This window comes from Triticum aestivum, chromosome 1A, assembly GCF_018294505.1.
Source record: "Triticum aestivum cultivar Chinese Spring chromosome 1A, IWGSC CS RefSeq v2.1, whole genome shotgun sequence".
Lineage (NCBI taxonomy): Eukaryota > Viridiplantae > Streptophyta > Magnoliopsida > Poales > Poaceae > Triticum > Triticum aestivum.
The window spans coordinates 9,877,843-9,901,077 of NC_057794.1; positions in this window are offsets into that span (position 1 = coordinate 9,877,843).

Here is a 23,235-nt window from a genome sequence, read left to right on the forward strand (position 1 = left end):
ACAACCCTAGAATTACTGAATTTATTTCGACACAGTAAACGGCTGTTGGAACTCGCCCACAAGATCGATCACATCAAAGTAGACGAACACGCGCACACAAAAACTTTTGCCAAAGGCACGTGTCGTGCCTTTCTTTTTCCTCTTTTTATTTTCTCCTTTTCTCACGTGATACAAAAGACTCACGGCCAAGTGCATATAATCCTAGTCGGACTCAACCTAGACTACTACTCACGACATGACATGAAGTCCTACATGGACACCTACTCAACTCCTATCACGCGTCTACAACCAAGACACCAAGCCGGACTAACTAGTCTACTACTAGACAAGATTACTGCTAACAATCTTCCCTTAATCTTGACACTCCGTCTTCCGTGCTTCTCTGATTTTGACTTGTTGATGATCCACTCCTTGTCGACTCATCCGCTCGCAGCACGACGAGTCAAATTGTCGGCTAGATTGTTGTCAACATTCTCCCCTCCAATTTTGACTTGCTGAATTTACGGACCACCTCAAATATGCCTTGGACTACTCAGCCTCACCAGTAACTTGTGAAAAACCCCACCCGGTAAACTTCACCATCCACCCTAGCAAGATACATGCCGACTCCTTGTGAATCACAGCACCCTGTGCACTACACCATGCACTCCAGCCTCATGTAGAGAGACATGGCCTCATTGAAGAGACTCACCTTCAATGGTTTACCGCCCCCACATACTTGAACTTGATCCTCTCGTCGAGACACATAGACGACCGGAGCACGATTCATCTTCAACGCCTCTTCACAGAGACGAGCACTTGGACATGACGACGCTGACACAATGATGATGACCAACTGACCGAGACGTGTTGACTCGCACGACTCCTTGACTCATGAAACTCACGCGGACGATGATCTTGACGACTTTCCGACACCGCACCACGGCACCATTGCTCCTGTCAACGATCGTCTTCCACCGCCTTCCCGACGACAGCATGTCGTCTCCCTCCATGTCGCTCCGCCGAACGACGATCGCATGATCCTCCTCGTCGCTGCACCACCCAACGACAACATCGCCTGCCCCGAGGCGCTAGTCGGGTTGCCACCCCGGGGCAAGCGCAGCTTCAAATCGACCTAGCTCTGATACCACTTGTTGGAACTCGCCCACAGAGTTGATCACATCAATGTAGACGAACACACGCACACAAAAACTTTTGCCAAAGGCACGTCGTGCCTTTCTTTTCCCTCTTTTTATTTTCTCCTTTTCGCACGTGATACAAAAGACTCACGGCCATGTGCATATAATCCTAGTCGGACCCAACCTAGACTAGTACTCACGACATGACATGAAGTCCTACATGGACACCTACTCAACTCCTATCACGCGTCTACAACCAAGACACCAAGCCGGACTAACTAGTCTACTACTAGACAAGATTACTACTAACAATCTCCCCTTAATCTTGACACTCCGTCTTCCGTGCTTCTCTGATCTTGACTTGTTGATGATCCGCTCCTCATAGAATCATCTGCTCGCATCATGACAAGTCAAATTGCCGGCTAGATTGTTGCGAACAACGGCCACTACCTTAGGAAGCAATAGGTGGCGCGCGGAAATATGAAACATACAATAACATTTGCAGATACATAAATTTGTTATAAATAACCATCCCGACATCATCGGAATTATTAACTGCTCAAACATGGCCATAGCGTGGGATGGATAGGGTTCGAAAATGGGAAGAATAAATGACAAGTTGGACGAACAAATCAGTGAGGTTGGTGAACAAACAAGCCCTCTCAGTTGTACCCCATTCCACATGAATTTGACCATCTCTATCATAGCAATTTGCGTATTCTAAAATTTTCCTTACTCATGCATTGGCTGGTTAGGTGTTTAATTCAGACAAATTAAGGTGCTTATTAGAAGATCACGTGTATACATATCACCCTTATGCAACTGAGGTACATTGATTTAAAGCTTTTTTCAACATTTTGAATATTGACGAAATTCTTTTACTTCTTCAGTTTGATAAACAATTGTCAGAATTGATTTCCTCCTGGAAGTGATGGAGGACAAGATGATGTTAGCAACCAAGATGGAGAGCTTTGCAAGGTGTAGGAGCTAAGAAAGGTGAAGACTGACAAGGTGTATGTGCCACTGCTACCGTTTGGTGTATTCTATAGCTTGTGTTGTTGTGAACTAGTGAAGCCTAAACTTGATTATTCTGAAAAGATATTTTGAAATGATCCTTATAAAAATCATTAAATGAACGATGAACAACAATATAACTTTATGGGTGGTCCTCTTCATTATGAAATGTTTGTTACTACAAGAGCCATTCTCTTCATGAGCGCTCTTTACTTCAACTGTTTTACTTCTCATCTTCTTCGGCTTCTCAGTCAAACCGCTCTTTGCCTTTTCAATCAAGTTTTTCAGCATTTGAGCCTTAGAAATGGTCTTGGTTAGGCTGATGCATGTAGGAGGTTACACAGTAGATGTCCCCGATTAGACATTTTGCTTATTTTTCCTGGCCCTAGAAGCAGCAGGTTGGGCACCAGGAGTTGCACTTGCCTTGCTTGATCCAGATGTCATCTCCTTATTTATAACTAATTTCCTCAACTGGTCATACAACAACCTACTGATATTATCCTAGAAGACGGTCCATGCTTTTTCGACCATTTAGAAATCACTTGGAGCACTAACTGATTATTATATTACACGATCACTTTTAGAAGTTTAACAAAAACTATTTAGATTCTTTTACTTAAAATGTCCAACGTATATCTACACATTTGTTCATGCAGTTTAAACAAGTTTTTCCACATCTAATGAAAATGTTCATCATTTATTAAAGAATGTGAATTCATTTTATAAAAAGTTCACCCCTTCTTAAAAAATGTTCTTACAATTCAACAAAAAATGGTGGTAATTTGAAAAAGTGTTCCTTACATTTTTGAAAAAGTATTCACCAAATGTTCATAACATATAAAAATTGTTCATAGATTTATAAAAGCTTCATGACATTTGAAAATACATTCTTACCATTTAATAATATTTTTTCACAATTTAAAAATATTCATGAATTTTTTGAAAGTGTTTATGAAATGTGTCGAATAGTTTTGAAAAAAATGTTCATGAAGGATTGGATAGCATGATATTATGTACGGCATGAACTAGCAAAACTTGCAATTAGTGTAGTGCATGAACTAGTGATTTTCCTCATGGGTTATTTGAGCACACACCTCGTGATACAAATAGTACTAGTATGACTGCATGAACTTGCTAGTCCTAGTACTAGTACCTATAGCTAGTTTTGTTTGGATGGACGAGGCACCTACTTCTTTGATCCCTATGATTGTAAAGGATTTGACCCTTATCACTGATCAATAAAGAGGGGTTTGAAGTGTAAAAACAAGATCACAGGAATACTCTACGCACTTAATTTCTTAAAAAAGGAATAAAAACAAAAACTTAGCATACAAACATATTTCACCATAACTGGTGCAAGCACAGGATCTTCCTTACTTGTGGAGCATCGCTTCGAGGGAGAGAGGGGCCAGGGTAGGAGGATCGGAGAAGGAAGGGGAGGGTGCGCTGCAAGCACGCGAATTAATGGATGATTACGAGATCCGATCCAAAGGGTACGGGGCGGGGGTGGAATGAAAGGGGGGAGGGAAGAGAGCATGCGTTCTAGCAGCAACATGGTATTTCCTTGTGATCTCCGATGGACCGATCGACTTAGAGTAGCCGGCCGTTACCAATTCCGTCAGCAGATCAGGTATCGCACGTGTTCCTTCCTCGGCTGCATGCAGGTTTGACCTCCCTCCTCCGTGATCTGCAGGCAGGCAGGCCCACTGCTGGTCCTCTCCTCTCCTGCGAGGTAGTAATGTGCTGGTCTCCGTCCGCGTAAATCTCAATTTGTCATTCGCTTATTGTTTGAGAGTTTCGATTTTGGTTGAAGCTTGCTTAGACCATGGGGGTGCAATAATAGATTTGGAATTAGCCCACAAAAATAAAAGTAAATAATAGATTCAAAATTAGTTTAGACAATATGGAGGTAATGGACACAATGAAGAATGGCCGCAGAAGGATCCATCGGTTTGCTTCCCGTACCAGTCGAGCGTGGCTTGATGGAGTGGCAGAGCAAAAAGGGCCAGGAAGGTAGTGGTGCAAGCGGGGGAAGGATGCAGAGGGTCGGCAGCCAAAATACAACCATCCCTTGCACTAAGAATGCAGACTTTCAAACACTGCTCTATCAAAATATGGGGGCATGCCAAAATATGAGGTATATAAGAGCAATTCAGCTTATGATAAACATCCTAAGCATGACTGGAATTATATAACCATATAACTCAAAACTTCATATAAAACGCAATGGACGGCTCACATTGGAAATATGATGAATATAAGACTAATTGAATATAGATACTACCCTAGCCTGAAGTGCATGATTTCTCTCATAAAACAGGGTAGCTATTTTTCTCTAGGGAACCTAATTATTTCATAAGCAAGGGATGAAAAGTTAGGCATAATAGAAGTATAGCACAAATACACTACTGATGTGTTGTTTGATATCCATTCGAAGGATACAATAAATAGATAAACGAGGCAAAATAGTGAACATGGAAATTAATCCTCATGTGTGTTGTACGTGGAAAAAAGGGGAGATGGAATTGGTTTCCCGTTAGAATTCTAACAAAAGAGAAGACAGACCGCAAAACGTTGATACCCTATACAGGCCAAACCACCACTTAGCAGGACCTATCGGTTCACAGTTCACTCTAACAACGAAAAAATTGGAGAAATAAATAGGTTCAGTATTAAAAAAATATGTGAGTATGGTTCGGATGTCCTGAATCCGTGTGATGGTGTCACGATGAGCATAAATTAACGGCAAGTTAAACTTCATATTTACTCTGTGGGTTCTCCATCAAAACTGAAATAAAGTATAATGGCATCCTCAATTGATTTATTATAGAATTTACCTACTATACCTTAATTCACAATTTCATAAAAGTGTATTCTTGTAAAATAATGGTCAGCACTGCATAGTTAAGATCAACACTACTGTGCACTTGAGATCGTGTTAATAATTAATGAATAACGGGGCAGATAGAAAATAATAAGCGACATCAAAGTTAGATAAGCGTTTTGATGATTTTTAGAGTGTGTCGTCAACAAAACAGGGGGAGAGAAAACAAATCCATAGTGTATTAAATTGAAAATTCCATTAGACGTTTACGTTCAAATGTAAATTTGCATGGGCAGGTCCCAGAGGATGTTCTAAAGTTGGCGATTTAGGCTGTAAAAACAGATTTCTGATAAAGCAGTCCCTTAACAATAGATATAACATGTACATATGGAATATGCTGATAAAAGCACACTCAAATATGCAGGTCGCCTAGAAATAGAACCTGATAGGAAATTAAGCATAATTACACACATATTCATTTTTTGAATGAAAACCTTATAGAATCCACTGATAATAAAACTTTGGTATGATTTTTTATATGGGAAATAGTGGTTTGATTTATAGAATACAACTCTATTGTACAAACAAAATCAAAATAATAAGTATACAATGTTAGCAATTTGGTTTTGTTTAAAGTCGACATAAAACCCTTAAATCAATTAATTAAAAATAAAATCATAAAACATCAAATTAATTAGGAGGCCAAATAATTCTACTCTCTTTAAAAACATCAAAAATCAAAACAAAATGGAAGCTAGAAAATTAATATTAATACAAACTCCAAGTAGAGTCCATAAAGACCTTAATGTGAAAATATATTTATAGGCCAAATAGCAATCCGATTGAATCCCTAACCAAATTCCAAAGTGGCGTGAAAAAAATAAAACCGAATTTCAGATAAATAAGCAAGAAAATACAATTGAATAAAATACAAGCAGTCTTGGGGTCCTTACCAACATAAGGTATCAAAAGAGATAGGTCTTTACTAGAGGAAGAAGGATAGGCAGAGAATTGAATCCCTCCGCTTCGTTGTTCTAGGATATAGATCGATGCAAGGCGCTGCAATCGAGCCAATTGAGGGTCAGACTGGATGAGGACATATTTTTTTAGCTAAAATCATCAATCGGTTGCAGTATAAGATTTTTTTTACAAATAGAATTCTGCAAACTTAATTAACTAATAACTGCAGAGAGTTCAAATACAGCCCTAGCATGCTATGCACACAGCGCCAAATCGCAGTTACAAGAGCTTATTATAAATAACCATGCGAAGTTAGCAAGACTGGGATTATATTATAACCACGCAAAACTAAAATTATCGCCCTGCGCACTATAGGACACAGAACACGCTAAAACATGAGGGGCACATAGAAGGCCAGTTTAAAATATCGGAACATAACATAAATAGATACAACCGTAAAATCACTGGATCTATATTTACACAGGACACTATCCTAATATATTATGCTCTCATATTCTCCACATAAACCATCATATTCATATTTAATTCTGTACTGAATCTACAACAATTCAAAGAAAGCATCATATGAAGGTGTTCTTTCTTTGGTGTTTAATATCTCTATATTGGCAAAGCAATATAAATGCAGAGATTAAGAAGGATGCTTGAACTAATACTATAAAACTTTGATAATTAATACATAGATAAATATAGAGTTGATCATGTAGAAATTTACCATTTTATACGTTCACTGTATTTTCTATAATATTACTTGGTATGGAAAAATATGTGTACATCAAAATCCCAAAACAAAAAATATGTCTTAATCAAGGGAAGAAAATTCAGGTTCAACTATATATACTTGCAATCATCGGCGCTCCTAATATATTTCTCCAAGAATTATCCACAAACTAATCATTTCTCCAAGAATTTCACATAAATTATCAAGCATATATTGTTGAACAAAATACAAGCAGTGTGGGGTCCTTACCAACGTAAGGTATCAAAAGAGATGTGTCTTTACTGGAGGAAGAAGGATAAGAGACAGAGAGGTGGGTTCCTCCGCTTCGATGTTGTAGGATAGATCGATGGAAGATGCTGCTACTGAGCCATTGGAGGGTCAGATTGGATGAGGAAATAAGATGTTACCTAAAATCATCAACCAGTTGGAGATAAAATTTTCTTTACAAGCAGAATTCTCCCAGCATAGTTAAATAATAACTACACATGGTTAAAACACTTCCCTAGCACACAATGCACATGGCGCTAAATTGCAGTTACATGAGTTTATTATAAAGAAAACAAAATTTGTTGCACAAACCTCAAAGTAACAATGGCTGGTGGATACATGCATGGGATATCCTGAGCATGGTAGAACATCATTTCTCATATATACCTAACTAATTTAGTAGAAAGGCTTAGGCATCCATTTGTACAACACAAACAAATGGAGAGGAAATTGGCACCAGAATTCCGAACAATCAAGCATGCACATGCCTTGGCATCTGGATGGAATGGACAAACACAACAATGCTACTATTTGATTTACAATCTCTAGAAATTTGTCTCCGACTCTCCGTAAAAACTCACGAAGAAAACTCATCAAGCACCGACCTTAAATAAGAAACAATTAGCATACAAAGCATTCACGGGGAAGCTCCCACATGGACTTAACATTGGCTCTCCACCCATCAAAAGCATAGTTATGAATTACGAAAGAATTCCTTTCAAACCTATCCAGTTACAACATAAGCAATGCCTCTTAGATGGCCAGCCCGAAACTAATATTCCAATTACCACAAATTCATGTTCTCAATGGAAATAGAAGATAGAAAGACATACAAGGTATAAAATGCTAGAAATATTCACTACAAATGGCAGGTCAAGAACGACATATCATGGTCATCATCAATCAATGTCTTCATCAGCATTCAGACTAATTTGCCATTGCCTTTGTCTACTATTTCACCTCTGTTGTAGAGGAAATGGTGAACCCTACCATCAAGTTTTCACATTGTTGTCTACCTCAAGAGCTTCAAGCGTTATTTATATGTCTTTAACCAACTGATTTTCATATTACACGGTGATTTTTTTAAATGAAGGACATATTTGATACACACAATGGACATTTTTGAATACAATGTTACCACTTTTAGAAATGTAGCAAAAACAATTTTGATTTTCTTTACCAAAATGTAACAAAAACAATTAGCATCACTATACATTTGTTCATGGACTTTAAACCAGTCTTTCCACAGCCAACAAAAATGTTCATGATATATTGAAGAATGTGAATCATTTAGAAAAAACATTCGTGACATTTAAAGAAAATATATTTTCCATTCAACATTAAATGGTCAGAATTTTAGGAAGTGTTCCATCCATTTTTTGTAAAAATGCCCATCAAATGTTTATAACATATAAAAATGCTCATAGATTATAAAAGCTTCATCAAATTTTAAAAGACGTTCTTGCCATTTAACAACAAATTTTCACTAATTAAAAATTATTCATGTCAATTTTTTAAAAGTATTCATGAAATATAAACAACATTGCACACAGTTTGAATAAAATTGTTTAAATGGATTGGATAGCGCGATGCAGGAGGAGGAACTGAAGCAGAGCATTCCAGCTTGCGAGGTCCCTTCTGATAAATATCCGATGGATTGGTTTGAATAGCCGACTGTTACCAATGGTTGCTGACCCATGTTAGCACATGCTCCTCCCTCGCGTCTTTCTTAAACCATATGGAACCCAATTATAAAATGAAAATTCATTGCTCTACCTTGAGCTATTGAGAAATCTTATTATAAATTTAAGTGGAGACATGGACATACATTTATTAATAAACACATAATAATGAAACTTATCGTATTTGTCACAATCTAAATCCTAAACTTGATTATCCTGAAAAGATATCTAGAATGATCCTTATAAAAATCATTAAATGAATGATGCACAACAATATAACTTTATGGGTGGTCCTTTTAATTTTGAAATCTTTGTTACTACCAGAGACATTTTCTTCATGAACACTCTTTACTTTGACTATTTTACTTCTCATCTTGTTCGGCTTCTGCCTTTTCAATCAAGTTTTTCAGCATTTGAGCCTTAGAAATGGTCTTGGTTAGGATGATGCACGTAGGAGGTTAGATAGTAGATGTTCCTGATTAGACATTTTGCTTATTTTTCCTTGCCCTAGAAGCAGCAAGTTTTGCACCAGGAGTTGCACTTTCCTTCCTCGATCCTGATATCATCTCCTTAGTTATAACTAATTTCCTCAACTGGTCATTCAACAACCTATTGAAATTATCCTAGAAGATGGTCCATGCTTTTTCGACCATGTAGAAATCACTTGGAGCACTAACTGGTTATTATATTACAGAAAACTTTTAGAAAACATGATGCACATTTTTTCATATGAACAATGAACATTTCAAAATGTAACACCATCACTTTTAGAGTTTTAACAAAAACTATTTAGATTTTCTTACTTAAAATGTCCAACGTATATCTACACATTTGTTCACACGGTTAAAAAAGTTTACCCACATCTAATGAAAATGTTCATGATATATTAAAGCATATAAATTCATTTAAAAAAAGTTCATGCCTTCTTAAAAAATGTTATTACCATTCAACAATAAATGGTGATAATTTGAAAAAGTGTTCCTTATATTTTCGAAAAACTATTCTTCAAATGTTCATAACATTAAAAAATTGTTCATAGATTTATAAAAGCTTCAGGACATTTGAAAATGCATTCTTACCATTTAATAATAATTTTTCACAATTTAAAAATTATTTATGAAATTTCTAATAGTGTTTATGAAATGTAAAAACTATTTCGCATAGTTTTAAAAAAAATGTTCATGAAGGATTGGATAGCATGATATTATGTAGGGCATGAATTAGCAAAACTTGCTATTAATGTAGTGCATGAAGTAGTGATTTTTCTCATGGGTTATTTGAGCACACACCTCGTGATACAAATAGTACTAGTATGAGTGTATGAACTTGCTAGTCCTAGTACTAGTACCCCTAGTTAGTTGGGTTTGGATGGATGAGGACGTATTTCTTTGGTCCCTATGATTGTAAAGGATTTAACCCTTATCATTGATCAATAAAGAGGGGTTTGAAGCGTATAAACAAATTCACAGGAATACTCTACGCACTTCCTTTCTAAAAAAAGGGATAAAAACAGAAACTTAGCGTCCAAACATATTTTCCCATATCTGGTGCAAGTATGGGATCTTCCTTACTAGTGGAGCACGACTTCGAGGGAGGGAGGGGGCAGGGTAGGAGGATTGGAGAGGTGGCACTGCAAGTGGGAGAAGGAGGGGGAGAGCGCATTGCAAGAACGTGAATTAATGGAGAATTACGAGATCTGATCCAAATAGCACGGTGGGGGGGCTGAACGGGGGAAGAGAGCAGGCGTTCCAGCAGTAGTAGGGTATTTCCTTGTGATCTCCGATGGACCGATCGGCTTAGAGTAGCCGGTCGTTTCCATTTCTGTTAGCAGATCAGGTGTCGCATGTGTTCCTTCCTCGGCTGCATGCTGGTTTGACCTCCGTCCTCCGCGATCTGCAGGCAGGCAAGCCCATTACTGGTCCTCTCCTCTCCTGCGAGGTACTACGTGCTGGTCTCCGTCTGTGGAAATCTCTTTATGTCCTTCGCTTACAGTTTGAGAGTTGTGATTTTGGTTGAAGCTTGCTTAGACCATGGGGGTGCACCAATAGATTTGAAATCAGCCCGGAAAAATAAAAATAAATAATAGATTCGAAATTAGTTCAGATAATATGGAGGTAATGGACACAATGAAGAATGGAGGTAGATCGATCCATCGGTTTGGTTCCTGTAGCGGTCGAGCGTGGCTTGATAGAGCGGTCGGGCAAGAAGGGCCAGGGAGGTAGTGGTGCAATCCTGGGGAGGATGCGGCAGGTCGGTGGTAAAAATACAACCATCCCTTGCACTGAGAATGCAGACTTTCAAACACTACTCTAGCAAAATATGGGGGCGTGCCAAAATATGAGGGATATAAGAGCAATTCAGGTTATGATAAACATCCTAAGCATGAATGGAATTACACAACCATAGAACTCAAAACTTCATATAAAACGCAATGGACGGCTCACATTGGAAATATGATGGATATAAGACTAATTGAATATAGATAAAGTTAGTATACAACCATCCCTTGCATGGCATGGCATATAAGTACAAAGAGTACTACCCTAGCCTGAAGTGCATGAATTCACTCATAAAATAGGTTTGTTTTTTTGCTCCGGGGAACCTAATTATTTCATAAGAGAGAGATGAAAAGTTGGGCATAATCGAAGTATAGCACAAATGCACTACTAATGTGTTGTTTGATATCCATTCTAAGGATACAATAAATAGATAAACAAGGGAAAATAGAGAGCATGGAAATTAATCCACATGTGTGTTGTACGTGGAAAAAAGGGGAGATGGTATTGGTTTTCGATTAGAATTCTAACAAAAGAGAAGATAGACCGCAAAACGTAGATACCCTATACAGGCCAATCCACCAGTTCGTAGGACCTATCAGTTCACAATTCACTCTTACAACCAAAACATTGGAGAAATAAACAGGTTCAGTATTAAAATAATCTGTGAGTATGGTTTGGATGTCCTAAATCAGTGCGATGGTGTCATGAATAACATAAATAAACGACAAGTTCAACTTCATATTTACTCTGTGGGTTCTCCATCAAAACTGAAATAAAGTAGAATGGCATCCTCAATTTATTTATTACAGAATTTACGTACTATAACTTAATTCACAATTTCATAAAAGTTTATTGTTGTAAAATAATGGTCAACACTGCGTAGTTAAGATCAACACTACTGTGCACTTGAGATCATGTTAATAATTAATGACTGACGCGGCAAACGAAAATCAATCTGTGACATCAAAGTTAAATAAGTGTTTTGATGATTTTTGGAGTGTGTCGTCAACAAAACTGGGGGAGAGAAAAAAATCCATAGTGTATGAACTGAAAATTCCATTAGATGTTTTGGTTCAAATGTAAATTAGCATGGGGAGGTCCCATAGGATGTTCTAAAGTTGGCGTTTTAGGCAATAAAAAACTGATTTATGATAAAGCACTCCCTTAACAAATAGATATAACGTGTACATATGCAATATGCTGATATAGAGCACACTCAAGTATGCAGGTCGCCTAGAAATAGAACCCGATAGGAAATTAAGTATAATTACATACATATTCATTTTTTGAATGAAAACATTATAGAGTCCATTGATAATAAAACTTTGGTACGATTTTTATATGGGAAACAGTGCTTTGATTTATATAATACAACTCTATTACATGACGAACACTTTAAGAAAACATGATGATTATTTTTTATATACACAACGAACATTTTTAATATAATACGAAAAAATTTAGAAATGTAAGACACCCTATTTAGAATTTTTTACAAAAAATGTCCAATGTGTATCTACACATTTGTTCACTTAGTTTAAATAAGTGTTTCCACATCTAATGAGAATGTTCATGATTTAATTTTTTTTATTAAACTACAAAAAAGTCTCAAGATTAAAACATGATCATACCATTCAATAAGAAATGATAACAATTTTCAAAAGTGTTCCTTATATTTTTGAAAGAAGGTTAATCAAATGTTGAAAACATGTAAAAATGTTCATAGATTATAAAAGCTTAATGACATTTTCAAAGGTGTTCTTACCATTTACCGATAAATTTTTCACAATTCAACTATTATTCATGAAAAATTTAAAAAGTGTTAATGAAATGTAAAAAACATTGCACACGATTTTAAAAAAATTGTTCATGAAGGATTGGATAGCATGATGCGGCTGGTGGGGGTGACTGAAGGGGAGCATTCCAGTAAGCCAGGTTCCTTCTGATAGAACTACGATAGATCAGATTGAAAAGTCGGCCGTTACTGTGCCATGTCACCACGTGTTTCTTTGTTATGTCTTATTTAAACCAGATGAAACTCAATCGGACAACCCAACTTCATTACTCAACCTTAGGCCATTCAGAAATCTTATTCTGTGGTTAAATGGAGGCATGGAAATACATTTCTTTATAAACACATAATAACGATGCAGTATTTGCACATATCTTCATGGAGTTTAAACAAGTGTTTCCACATCTAATGAAAATATTGATGACATATTAAAAATGTGAATTCATCTAGAAAAACTATTCTTGACATAAAAGAAATGTTCTGGCCATTAAAAAATAAATGGCAACGATTTTAAAAGTGTTCCTTACATTTTTAAAAAGTTCATCAAATGTTGATAACAAATAAAAAATGTTCATGCATTTATACAAGCTTCATTACATTTTAAAAGACATACTTACCATTTAACAATAAATTTTCACAATTTTAAAATTATTCAGGACAATTTATAGAAGTTTTAATGAAATGTAAAAAAATTCCCCTAGTTTTTAAAAAATGTTCATGAAAGATGGGATGGCATGATACGATGGGCGAAAGTGATGGGGAGCCAGGTTTCTTCTGATAGATCCCCGATGGATCTGCTTGAGTAGCGGACCTTTATAATGGCTGCTAGCCCATGTCAGCACTTGTTCCTTCCTAACATATTTCTTTGACCAGATGAAACCCTATCGAAAAACCCACTTTCATTGCTTGACCTAGATCCATTCAAAAATATTAATCTGAGCTTAAATTGAGACGCGAAAATACATTTCTTAGTAAACACATAATAGTGATGCATACCGTGTTTGTCGCCATTTGAAGCCTAAACTCGACTACTCTAGAAAGGATTATAGACATGATATTTATCAAAATCATTAAATTAAGGTCAAAAACAATATAAGTTGATGGGTGATCATCTTCATTTTCAACATCTTTGTTACTACTAGAACCATTCACATCATGAACACTCTTTACTTTGACTTATTTACTTATCTTCTTCTTTAGCTTCGCATTCAAACCGCTCTTAGCCTTCTAAGTCAAAAAAAATCAGCATTTGAGCTTGAGGAATAGTCTTTGTTAGGTTGACGCGAGTAGGATGTAGCACCGCATGTGTTGTTAATTAGCCATTATGCTTGTTTTTCCTTGCACTAGAAGCACCACGTTAGGCACAAGCATTTGCACTTGCCTTGCTTGATCAAGATGTCATCTTTTGCTTTGCAACAAATTTCCTCATCAGGTCATACAACACCCAAATGCTTTTATCCAACAACATTGTCCATGCTTATTTGATGATGTGGAAAGCACATGGGGCACCGACAGATTTTTATATTACACGATGAACACTTTCTAAAAGCATGATGATCATTTTCATATGCACAATGAACATTTTTTATTATAATATGACCACTTTTAGTAATGTAACAAAAACTACTTAGACTTTTTAGTAAAAATGTCCAATGTGCATCTGCACATTTGTTCATGCAGTTTGAACACGTGTTTCCACAACTAATGAAACCCTTCATGATGTATTAAAATAAGTATTCATTTATAAAAAAATCATGAGATTTAAAAAAATTTCTTACTAGTGAACAATAAATGGTCATGATTATAAAAGATGTTACTTGCATTTTTTACAAAATGTTCCATTATCTACACGCCCACTGGTCCTGCCTGGCAGGTGATATCTGTTGTAAAATGCTGAACATGTTAGACATTTGCCATATGTCATGTCCAACAATTATTTGCTACAATGCCTACCCATCATGCTGGCGTGGAGAGGCTGGACGATGGCACCGTGCATTCCTTGGATCTGCCCCACTTAGATGCATCTCCTGTAATAAAGACAACCATCCTCCAATTGGAGCACCAAGAAGTTGTGGGAGATGATGGTTGCCTGTGTGATCATGCACAATATGAATGTAGATGATGAGCACCCCGAATGTATCTATGACCAAGGGATTCATTTTCAAGGTGACAATGTTTTGCCTAAGCATGGAGGAGCGGCAATGTTTGCACAGTTCACCCAATTTCATCATCAAATGCGTGATCGGGAAACTCACATTCAACTGCAAATGATTTGGTTGAGCATATGTGGGCTCATGTTGGCAACCAATAGATATATCTTGTTTAAAATTTATTTTAGATAGTTAACTTTTTATTTGGCTAGTAAACTATGATATATTTATTTTTCTTGTGAACTATGATATTTTTTTGTGAAACTATATAAAATGTTTGTATTTTGTTTGAATTATGTTTGAAAAATCATGGCAGACCGGCCGCCAGGGCGAAAATGGGTCAGCGGTGACAATTGCGGAGTCGTGGTGAAGGAGGGACCCTACTACCATTGCGGAGTCATGAGTAAGCATCTGCTTCTTCTTGAACAAATCTCTTCGAGTTTGTTCCCCCCCTTATTTTTCTCTGCATCTGGCTTCGAACCTCGCTTCTTGTTCGAGTATTTTGCATCTGGTTTCACCGAATTTCCTAAAGGTATGAAACCGTGGTTCCAAATCAAATCTTGCTTCTTCGTCTTGTTCGAGGGTTCGCCCGACCATCTAGACAAGTACGCGCCTCTTTCAAGTCTGTACTAAAAGTCTGAACATTCAGACAGATTGAAAATGCTAAATGCCAGGCTTGTGTCAGTGAAGCTGATTCTCTACTGCCTATCCTAGTCACTGAACTCATCATTTGCATTTGCTGCAATTATTTAGAGTTTAAACTCAGCAGAGACTAATGTTTGTACTAGTAATGTTTGTAGGGCAGCACATTGCTAACAATATATTTGTGGAAACAAACAATAGCTGAATGAAAACAAGGAAAACAGATACCTAATCTTGCTTCTCTATATCACATATCCAGAGTTCTCTACTTACTGCAATTTGCCATTGAAATTGAAACTGAAGTTAGGGTACAACTGACCTCAAGTTTATTCTTTGCTGCTCTGTGTCACTGAAACCCATTACCAATGAAACTCTATGCCTGTACTATACAATATTACACATATTCTTGGCTATCTATTTCATACTCTACTTCTTGTGCGGTTGCAGCTATTGACTGAAAGTGCTAAATGTCAGGCTTTTAGTGTCACTGAACTCATCATCCACACTTGCTGTAGTTATTCAGAGTTGAATGCAGTATGCTTCTAGTATGCACTAATAGTTGGAAACAAAAAATACCTGAAAAAGAAAACAGATATATCTCATCTTGCCAATAATCGGATAGATATTCAGAGTTCCCTAAAATGCTTAATGGTAGGGTACAACTGAACTCAAGTTTACTAATGAAGACCGAAGCTTAATGCCGTTGGTCTATTGAACTATTTAAACATGTATTTTTGCTAGTCGGTAGGCGAGGTGGGACTAAATCTTTGCCGAGAGCCACTCTCGAGAAAAAGAGTTGCAACTCTGACCATGCCTACTTGCCGCCGAATGTGCCACGTGGCAAAACTTTGCCGTCTGTGACCAGATGGCCCTCGGTAAATAGTGCCTTTGCCGAGTATGAAATTTTGGAGTGTGTCGTCAACAAAACTGGGGGACAGAAAAAAATCCAGAGTTTATGAAATTGAAAATTCCATTAGACGTTTTGGTTCAAATGGAAATTTGCATGGGAAGGTCCCATAGGATGTTCTAAAGTTGGCGCTTTAGGATGTAAAAAGCTGATTTGTGAGAAAGCACTCCCTTAACAAATAGATATAACATGTACATATGCAATATGCTGATATAGAGCACACTCAAATATGCAGGTCGCCTAGAAATAGAACCCGATAGGAAATTAAGTATAATTACATACATATTAATTTGTTGAATGAAAACCTTATAGAGTCCATTGATAATAAAACATTGGTATGATTTTTATATGGGAAACAGTGCTTTGATTTATATAATACAACTCTATTACACGACGAACACTTTTAGAAAACATGATGAATATTTTTTATATATACAACGAACATTTTTAATGTAATATGACAAATTTTAGAAATGTAAGACACCCTATTTAGACATTTTTACAAAAAATGTCCAATGTGTATCTACACATTTCTTCACTTAGTTTAAATAAGTGTTTCCACATCTACTGAGAATGTTCGTGATTTAATTTTTTATTAAACTACAAAACAATCTCAAGATTAAAACATGATCATACCATTCAATAAGAAATGATCACAATTTTCAAACGTGTTCCTTATATTTTTGAAAGAAGGTTAATCAAATGTTGAAAACATGTAAAAATGTTCATAGATTATAAAAGCTTGGTGACATTTTCAAAGGTGTTCTTACCATTTACCGATAAATTTTTCACAATTTAAATTTTATTCATGAAAAATTTAAAAGGTGTTAATGAAATGTAAAAAACATTTCATACTATTTTATAAAAATTGTTCATGAAGGATTGGATAGCATGATGCGGCTGGTGGGGGTGACTGAAGAGGAGCATTCCAGTAAGCCAGGTTCCTTCTGATAGAACTATGATAGATCAGATTGAAAAGTCAGCCGTTACTGAGCCATGTCACCACGTGTTTCTTTGTTATGTCTTACTTAAACTAGATGATACTCAATCGGACAACCCAACTTCATTACTCAACCTTGGGCCATTCAGAAATCTTATTCTGTGGTTAAATGGAGGCATGGCAATACATTTCTTCATAAACACATAACAATGATGCAGTATCTGCACATATCTTCATGCAGTTTAAACAAGTGTTTCCACATCTAATGAAAATATTGATGATATATTAAAAATGTGAATTCATCTAGAAAAACTATTCTTGACATAAAAAATCTTCTGACCATTAAAAAATAAATGGCAACGATTTTAAAAGTGTTCCTTACATTTTAAAAAAGTTCATCAAATGTTGATAACAAATAAAAAATGTTCGTGGATTTATACAAGGTTCATGACATTTTAAAAGACATACTTACCATTTAACAATAAATTTTCACAATTTTAAAATTATTCAGGACAATTTATAGAAGTTTTAATGAAATGTAAAAAAATCCCATAGTTTTAAAAAAATGTTCATGAAAGATGGGATGGCATGATACGATGGGCGAAACTGATGAGGAGACAGGTTTCTTCTGATAGATCCCCAATGGATCTGGTTGAGTAGCGGACCTTTATAATGGCTGCTGGCCCATGTCAGCACTTGTTCCTTCCTAACATATTTCTTTGACCAGATGAAACCCTATCGAAAAACCCACTTTTATTGCTTGACCTAGAGCCATTCAAAAAGATTAATCTGAGCTTAAATTGAGATGCGAAAATACATTTCTTAGTAAACACATAATAGTGATGCATACCGTGTTTGTCGCCATTTGGAGCCTAAACTCGACTACTCTAGAAAGGATTATCGACATGATATTTATCAAAATCATTAAATTAAGGTCAATAACAATATATGTTGATGGGTGATCATTTTCATTTTCAAAATCTTTGTTACTACTAGAACCATTCACATCATGAATGCTCTTTACTTTGACTTATTTACTTATCTTCTTCTTTAGCTTCTCATTCAAACCGCTCTTAGCCTTCTAAGTCAAAAAAATTCAGCATTTGAGCTTGAGGAATTATCTTTGTTAGGTTGACGCGAGTAGGAGGTTGCACCACAGGTGTTGCTAATCAGCCATTATGCTTGTTTTTCCTTGCCCTAGAAGCACCACGTTAGGCACCAGCAGTTGCACTTGCCTTGCTTGATCAAGATGTCATCTTTTGCTTTGTAACAAATTTCCTCATCAGGTCATACAACACCCAAATGCTTTTATCCAACAACATTGTCCATGCTTATTTAATGATGTGGAAAGCACATGGGGCACCAACAGATTTTTATATTACACGATGAACACTTTCTAAAAGCATGATGATCATTTTCATATGCACAATGAACATTTTTTATTATAATATGACCACTTTTAGTAATGTAACAAAAACTACTTAGACTTTTTAGTAAAAATGTCCAATGTGCATCTGCACATTTGTTCATGCAGTTTGAACACGTGTTTCCACAACTAATGAAACCCTTCATGATGTATTAAAATAAGTATTCATTTATAAAAAAATCATGACATTTAAAAAAAATTCTTACTAGTGAACAATAAATGGTCATGATTATAAAAGATGTTACTTGCATTTTTTATAAAATGTTCCATTATCTACATGCCCACTGGTCCTGCCTGACAAGTGATATCTGTTGTAAAATGCTGAACATGTTAGACATTTGCCATATGTCATGTCCAACAATTATTTGCTACAATGCCTACCCATCATGCTGGCGTGGAGAGGCTGGACGATGGCGCCGCGCATTCCTTGGATCTGCCCCACTTAGATGCATCTCCTGTAATAAAGACAACCATCCTCCAATTGGAGCACCAAGAAGTTGTGGGAGATGATGATTGCTTGTGTGATCATGCACAATATGAATGTAGATGATGAGCACCCCGAATGTATCTATGACCAAGGGATTCATTTTCAAGGTGACAATGTTTTGCCTAAGCATGGAGGAGAGGCAATGTTTGCACAGTTCACCCAATTTCATCATCAAATGCATGATCGGGAAACTCACATTCAACTGCAAATGATTTGGTTGAGCATATGTGGGCTCATGTTGGCAACCAATAGATATATCTTGTTTAAAATTTATTTTAGATAGTTAACTTTTTATTTGGCTAGTAAACTATGATATATTTATTTTTCTTGTGAACTATGATATATTTTTTTGTTGTGGAACTATATAAAATGTTTGTATTTTGTTTGAATTATGTTCGAAAAATCACGGCAGACCGGCCGCCAGGGCGAAAATGGGTCGGCGGTGACAATTGCAGAGTCATGGTAAAGAAGGAGGGACCGTGCTACCATTGCGGAGTCATGAGTAAGCATCTGCTTCTTCTTGAATAAATCTCTTCGAGTTTGTTTCCCCCCTTATTTTTCTCTGCATCTGGCTTCGAACCTCGCTTCTTGTTCGAGTATTTTGCATCTGGTTTCACCGAATTTCCTAAAGGTATGAAACCGGGGTTCCAAATCAAATCTTGCTTCTTCTTCTAGTTCGAGGGTTCGCCCAAACGTCAAGAAAAGTACGCGCCTCTTTCAAGTCTGTACAAAAAGTCTGAACATTCAGACAGATTGAAAATGCTAAATGTCCGGCTTGTGTCAGTGAAGCTGATTCTCTACTACATGTCCTAGTCACTGAACTCATCATTTGCATTTGCTGCAGTTATTTAGAGTTTAAACTCCACAGAGACTAATGTTTGTACTAGTAATGTTTGTAGGGCAGCACATTGCTAACAATATATTTGTGGAAACAAACAATACCTTAACGAAAACAAGGAAAACAGATACCTGATCTTGCATCTCTGTATCACATATCCAGAGCCCCCTACTTGCTGCAATTTGTCACTGAAATTGAAACTGAAGTTAGGGTACAACTGACCTCAAGTTTATTCTTTGCTGCTCTGTGTCACTGAAACCCATTACCAATGAAACTCTATGCATGTACTATACTATATTACACATATTCTTGGCTATCTATTTCATACTCTACTTCTTGTGCGGTTGCAGCTATTGACTGAAAGTGCTAAATGTCAGGCTTTTAGTGTCACTGAACTCATCATCCACACTTGCTGCAGTTATTCAGAGTTGAATGCAGTATGTTTCTAGTATGCACTAATAGTTGGAAACAAAAAATACCTGAAAAAGAAAACAAATATATCTCATCTTGCCAATAATCAGGTAGATATTCAGAGTTCCCTAAAATGCTTAATGTTAGGGTACAACTGAACTCAAGTTTACCAATGAAGACCGAAGCTTAATGCCGTTGGACTATTGAACTATTTAAACATGTCTTTTTGCTAGTTGGTAGGCGAGGTGGGACTAAATCTTTCCCGAGAGCCATTCTCGGCAAAGAGTTGCAACTTTGACTGTGCCTAGTTGCTGCCGAATGTGCCACATGGCAAAACTTTGCCGTGTGTGACCAGATGGCCCTCTGTAAATAGTGCCTTTGCCGAGTATAGCCTGTTTGCCGAGCAATGCTGTCGGCATTATCATGTGTTTGCCTATTTATTCCCTTTGCCGAGTGCATCTATCGACGTTACTTACTTTGCTGAGTGCCCGTGTTTTGGCTCTCGGCGAAGACACCGACACCCGGCGTATACGAAAATTGCAATAGTGAGAAACGAACGATCTCGTAGCGCGCTATGGCCGCTCCGATCCCATAAAATAGCCACCACACGACCTGAGTCTGGGTCCCTGCCTAGATCTTCACCATCGCATATCGTCCACGCGTGCGCAGCCGCAACCCCTCCCGCAGTGCCTCCGCCATACTGGTCACCAGGGAAGCTCTGGAGCAGCGCCTTCGTTGTGCTGGCGGCACTACTAGAAAAAGGGCTATAGATGGGATTGACACTAATGGCGCACCAGACAAGCGGTGCGTCATTAGTATATACTAATGGCGCACCACCTTCTGATACGCCATTAGAGTTGAAACTACTAATGGCACACCTGGCCCCGGGTGCGCCATTAGTATCAAAAAAAATTAACTAGTGCGCCTATCCAAACATACTAATGGCGCATCCAGACACAGTGCGCCATTACTAGTTGTAACTAGTAAAGGCGCACCTGCCAGAAAGTGTGCCACTAATATATTTTTTTATTATATTTTTTATTCCCTTTTTGGCAAAACTACTAATGGCGCACTGTTCCACCGTGCGCCATTACTAGTTTAAACTAGTAATGGCGCACTGTGGGACAATGCGCCATTAGTATATTTTTTTTTTTGCAAAACTACTAATGGCGCACCACCAGGAGGTGCGCCATTAGTAACCTGGATTACTAATGGCGCATTTAGAGTTGGTGCGCCATTAGTAAGTGGGCAGCAACAAGATATTTTGGACAGCCTCTCCTACCCACACTCACTTTCTCCCCACTTCATTCTCTCCACCTCCTCCTTGTCTCGGGTGCCTCCTCTTTTTCACCTAATTTCCACCATAGATTCATTCAATTTAAGTGGTTAAATTACCTTGTTTTGATAGGTAAGTAAGGGGGGAAGCTATATTTATGTTGTTCTCCCTACAACAATGTGCACATGCACTTTTTATGGCCTAGCTAGATCTATGTATGTTCGTGGTGTTGCATATGTTTGTGGTGTTGCATATGTTTGTGGTGTTGCATATGTGTTTGTGTTTGGAGGTGTACCGGTATTTTAAATTCGATAGTTGCCAATATTTTGCCGGAATGTTGATTCATTTCCGTTTCGGCGAGAATTTTGGCATTAAGCATTCTTTTTGGTCCTATTTTTAGGGAAAGTCATGCCAAATTTTTTCTTGGTTCTAAAATATCGTTTTACTCTACCCCGCAGGCGACCATGATCCGCATGATGACCGAAGGCATCGTGAATAGGTTTTGAGGTCCGCGAAGGCCGAGATGCTTCAAAAGAACGAGACGGAGATAAGATGTCCGTGTCGAAGATGCAAGCTGAAGAGCCTTATTGCAGACCCAGAATCCGGGCAGGTGCGGGACCACCTGCTCTTGCGTGGTTTCATGGATGGCTATCGGTGGCAAGGTGATGAAGATGACTACGAAGTCGTCCATGGGGGCCGGGCAAGAAATGAGGAAGGGCAGCAAGACAACCACCGCGGCTCGGGCGGGCGAGAAGACGAAGAATCCCCAGGAGATGATCACGACGGTGATGCTGTACACAGTCATCATGTAGAAGATGCAGGACATGATGATGAGGAAGATGCCGGAGCAGTCGACGGGCATGATCATGAAGATGATGATGCCGGCGGAGCAGACGACGCTAGACCATCGATGGGCTGGGTGCAGGACCCTCATATTCAAGAGCTGCTTCTCAAGCAGACGGATAACGCAAGAGCTGCCGCCCGAGAGAAAGCCAAGATGGATCAACTTGAGTTAGACGCGGTTACTCCATTGTATGAAGGATGCAGGCCCGAGGATACCCACCTGAAAGTAACGCTCATGGCTCTGGAGATGAAGGTAAAACACAAAATGACCGACGCATGCTTCGACGAGAACATGTCATTCTGGCACGAACGTCTTCCCGAGGGGAACAAGTGCCCGACCAGTTTGGAGGAGGCGAAGAAAATCGTGTGTCCTCTGGATTTACCGCACGTGAAATACCATGTGTGCATGAACAATTGCATCATTTATCGGGACGAGCACGCGGAGTCTACCATATGTCCGGTGTGCGGCGTCACTCAATACAAGAAGAGGAAGAAAGCTCCTCGAAAAGTGGTGTGGTACTTTCCGATCACTCCTCGTCTGCAGCGGTATTTCGCGGACCCTAAGGTAGCAAAGCTCCTGCGTTGGCACGCGGATAGGGAGGAGAAGAAGCGAGAAGATGACGCAAATGATCCGGAGATA